Raw genomic sequence first — 5,432 nt, 5'->3', positions numbered from 1 at the left:
CTATAAGCTTTAAAGAACTGAACACACTAATCCACCTGTGGATTTCTAAATGCATATGCAAAAGGGAACTGTCACCTCCCCCATTCTAGATAATATACTTCTATTAATAGAAGCTAGGATTTTATTACATTTTGAGGATGTCAGGGAGGGGACATTAATATCTTATAGTTGATTTCCATTAAACACACTTACGACAAAATCCAGAATTCTTTTTTTTAATATTTACTTTTGCTACACCTTGTTACCTCTGTACTCTGTTTCTGCAGTTGGTTTTATTATATGCAAACACAAACTTTACATTTGTCATGGTGAAATAACATTTTATTAAGTTCAGTCCACTGCTCCAGGTGCTTTAGATCTTTTCGAAAGTTGATCTTGCCATCCATTGTACTCACTATTATTTCTAGCTTCATTTCATCAACTGACTTGAAAGCCTGCCTTCTGTGTCTTCTAAGAGAGCAGGGCAGAGATCTGACTGGTTATTGGCACTGCCCTCTGGCTGACATCGATCCAGCACTAGGAAACTGCCCCCCAGCACCCCCTACTCAGGCAATCCATTCTTCCTGTGCTCCTTTTTGTATGCAGATCCATATTTATAATGGTTTCCCTTCAGCAATGCCAGAAAGTCTTTCATCACTGAATGCTTCAAGGTCTACACTCTTCCCAAGGTCTATTTCAAACCCCCCACCCCCCACCCCCTGCATGAAGTCTGCTCTGACCCACTGTGATTCTCCTATCTCAAATTACCTTTGCCCAGTTTGACTCTTCATATCCAGCCTCTAGTGATTTCCAGTGAACGTAAACTCCATCTTTACCTCCATCCTGGGAAGGCAAAACCACGTTATTTATTATCCTCTAGCATCTGGTTAATACAGTGCCAGACTGGGAGTAGTGCTCAACTGTTACCTGCTTTTGATTGATTAAAACCAACACTTCTCTTTACGATGGTTTTGTCCACCTCCTTCTCTCTCCAGGGAACATTCAGCAATGTCCGGGGACATTTTTGGTTGTCCCAACTGGGGAAGGTGCTACTGGCATCCAGTGGGTAGAAGCCAGGGATGCTGCTGAATATCCTAGGATACACTGGACAGCCCCCCACACCAAAGAATTAAGAATTACCCCAAATGTCAATAGTGCTGATGTTGAGTAACCCTGTATTAGACAGATGATTGTGGGTGAGTTAGCAGGTGTCACTATGGGCATAATGAAACTGATCCCACAAACTACGCCTAAAAATTAGTTTTATTAGTTTCTGGCTATGCTCTGTTTGAATCTAGGTTTTTGCTTCCATTTATGTATATATTAGAATGAGATAATAATAGCTTTCTCCAGCTATTTCATAAGCATATTTGGAAGAAAAAGGAGATAATGTAGGTGAGAAGTTTTGAACTCTCTGTATGGGAAAATTACTATTAAAGCATTATGATGATAATTAGTGGTGGTGATCTGGGGGATGGGGGAACAAAGTGTTTTATATATAGTGTGTTGTACTCCAAAGAAAAGAACTAATTAAGGCAAACACGTTGCTCTGGTTTTAACTCATATTTCTGTGGCTGGGGTTGATCTCCTGAACTATAAATATGCCTTCTGACTATGACCTTGGGATACCCTACTGGGTACTCTCTCCCTGACCCATGGAGCATGGCCAGGCCAAAAATAGTGGATGAGAAACAATAAGAAAATGTTTGTGGCTCTTAGTATGCATGAGTGCTTTTATTATTATTTAAAATTAAGAACTTACTGGATGCAGAAGTTCATCTCTTGATGAACTCAGCTTGTTTCTGTGTTGTGTCAAGTAGCCCAGGAGGATTTTTCAACACACACAGGAATTAAGGGACATCTGAGTGGTGACAGTATGGCTGGTCCCAAGCATGTGTCCCTTTGGCATGTAGTCTCTAGTCTCTACGACGCCTGCCCGCCTCACCTACTATTTGTCTGTGACTCTGTGGCTGCTGTGTGGTTGGCATCCACCCCCACACTGGCATGCCAAAGGAGTGAATGAACAATGGGATACCCTGGCACTGATGGGTGTTTTAATAGCTGTGGAAAATGAGGAATTTACAGATGCATGATTCAAGCTCCCACTTCAAAGGTCCTCAACCGAAATCCTCCCAAAATTAGAAGCAATACTACTGAACACAATGCAACCTTTTGCATGGCTGCCCAATGTTACTATAAATCTGTGTGTGCAGTGTTTGGGAAAGTTACATTACTGTGAAACAGATGCCCTGCTTTCATCTGGAATTTATGTGTAATGTTCAGTAGGTAGGTCCTGCCTGGGAAATATGAGGTATGCAATGGGAAGCAATTTGCTTTTCATGGGCATCCAAGTACTAATGTGGGCCTGGGCTCTTTGACCAGGAGCTTTACCAGTAACCCTACATGGTTAGATGGTCCCATGTCTGAACTGCCTTTACTCTGAGGAGAGATCATTCTCTCCCACCTGGACCTGGTCTGAAACTCCACTGGGAAGGAGGTGAAATAAGTCATCTGTGTCCCACTCTTGTCTCAGTGTACCCCTGCTTCTTGCTACTTCTCAATAGATAGCCCAAACTCTTATGATGTATTTAACATGCACCATTTCTCCCACAATGGTTCCCTATTCAGGCCTATCCTACCAGCCAAACCCGCCTCCACACCCACTCTTTTTCCTTTCCTGAGTAATGACTACCACTCACCCAATGCTTAGCGTGTGCCACATGACATAAGTGTTCATTAAACCTCACCTCACCTGTGCAAGGTACCTATTTTTTATCCTTACTTTGTACATAAGGGAACAGCCTCGAAAGACGTAATAACTTGCCCAAGGTCATGCAACCAGTAGAAATTCTCACTCAGGTCCAAAGCCTAAACTCATATATTAGATGACATTTCTCTCGCTTCTCACCTTAAAATTTAATTTTACCTTTCACATTCTTTCAGATTAGTAGCAATTAACCTACTGAACATTACACAAAATTTGGGCACAACCATTTAACTTGAACCTATTTCACAAATAGCATTTCTATCTTAGCAGGGTCTTCTTGGACACAATGCCTGAATGCAAGGCCCAGTTGTTATTGCTAGATTTTTCCCACACTCTGACAATTGTTGAGGGGAGGGTGGAGTCTTTCGATGCTCTACCAAAAATGCCACCCAAATGGGGAAGCCTGTGGTTGGTTAGCCTGATTCATCCACGGTAGAGTTCTGTAGCTATTACTACTAGGACAAGAGAAGTCCTGTACAGTGTTCTTATGGGCACTGTTGATCTTTGCCCTGATGACTTTCATTTTTAACCACTGATTTCAAGGCTGATCCAACATTTCAGCTGATGTCTCTTTCTGATACACAAAAACCTTAATCCAGGTTGATGTCAATGTTTTCTAGATATTTCCTTTACAAGGCATCTCTCCGAGGCAGACATTGGCTGAGGAATAGGTATAACTGGAACTGTTAGCAGTAGCCACAGATTTTATGCTATATTTTTTTTATCAGCTCATCCTCACCAGAAAACATTTGAGAAATGAATGCAATTTTAATTTTGAAGGAATTAAATGAAGAAACTGAAATATTTGAAGTGATTTTTTCCAAGACTCATTGCTTAGCGACTTTACATTAACAAGGAAATTGAGGCAATGTTAGGAGTTTAGTTATGGCTGATGTGACATACAATTCATTATGTTCTTACTAGCTCCAAAATTATAAACTGGATGGTTATGCATGGTTGACTGTGGTGGAGATTAATGATAGTTCAGTTAAGGATCAAAGAAAAATCATTTTCCTAGTTCTCTACCTATTCATATTGTTTTTTAAAAAAATCCTTCCTAGTTTTCCCTCTTTCTTCTCTCCCAGATTAAGCGCAAGCCAAGAAACCTTTGGAGTGTAACTTCAGGGCCAGGCTGTGTCAGCGTCACATGACATCACACGTCAGCAACTGCTATTTCTGAGTCTCCTTTGGTGATTGGGGCATTCTTACTGGAAGTTGGAATCAGGGAGAGGGAGCCTAGAGCATGGATGAAGCTAATAGTAGTATTCTATCAAGTTGATACAGAACTTCTTAAAGCTCATTTATTTTCTGCCTTTCTTCCTGTGTATTGAAAATATTCTCAGACCTTGTATTTCCTCATGAGTTTTTGCTTTGTTAACAATATCTTTTTCTTCTTCCAAGTATTTTTAAAAATTCTGATATAATTTCTTCTTTGTCCTATGAATTATTTGAAGGGGCATGAATTTCCAATCACATGGATTTTTAACTTGTTTATTTTTGTGTTTAACTGATTATAGTATGGTCTGAGAAGGAGGCCTGTAGGTGCCGATCCTCTGAAGTACATTGAAACAAGTTTTATGACATAGTTTTTGGTCAACTTCTCACATGAGTTTCAGAAAAATATGTATTCATTAACAGTTTGGTACAGAGTTCTATATCTGCCTCTTAATTCAATCTTATTGATTTTGTTGTTGAAATCTTTTTTTTTTTTAAATTTCTGTTTGATTTGTCAATAAATGAGTTAGGTATGTTGAAAGCTCTAACTGCAATGATAGAAACGTTTTGCAATTTATTTTTACCTTATTTTGTACACAACAAATACATACTTATAATGCCATACTGGTTCATTTAATGTTTTAAAAAATATTTCGTAATAATGTATTAAAAATTATTATGTAATAAGACCCTTTTTATCTTCAATACAGCTTCCTGCTTTTTTTTTTTTTTTAAAGATTTTATTTATTCATTCATGAGAGACACACACAGAGAAAGAGGCAGAGACACAGGCAGAGGGAGAAGCAAGTTCCATGCAAGGAGCCCGATGTGGGACTCGAAACTGGGACTCCAGGATCACGCTCTGGGCAGAAGGCAGGTGCTAAACCGCTGAGCCACCCAGGGTGCCCCCTGCTTCCTGCTTTAACGTCTGTTATTTTGTCTCAGTTGTTGCTATTTTGTTAGTTTTTGTCTGTATAGCTTTTCTTTCTCTGCCTTTGACCTGCCCATGTGTATGTATTTACAGATGAATCTCTTGTGAAGAACACATATCTTTAAAGAAATAGCAATCAATGTTTGTCTTTCTACTGGATAGTTCAGTTCACTTACATTAATTGTGATTTGGGATATATTTTGACTTGTTTCTACCATCTTATTTTAACTTACAATTTGTGTCATTTGTCATTTCATTTCTATTCTTTAAAAAAAATCATTTTTTTAATCATGATAAATGTACTCTTTAATCCCCATCACTTTTGCTCCCATGTTTCCACCCTCCTCCTCTCTAGTAAACATCAGCTTATTTTCTATTGTTAAGAGTCTGTTTCTTGGTTTGTCTCTCTCTCCCTCTATTTTACTACTTTGCCTGTTTGCTTAAATTCCACATATGAGTGAGAGCATATGGATTTGACTGACTTATTTTGTTTAACATTATACTCTTTAGCTCTATCCATGTTGGTGCAAATGGCAAGAT

The sequence above is a fragment of the Canis lupus genome, chromosome 17 (genome assembly GCF_048164855.1).
Source record: "Canis lupus baileyi chromosome 17, mCanLup2.hap1, whole genome shotgun sequence".
Taxonomy (NCBI): domain Eukaryota; kingdom Metazoa; phylum Chordata; class Mammalia; order Carnivora; family Canidae; genus Canis; species Canis lupus.
Note: the sequence above shows the minus strand (reverse complement) of the source record.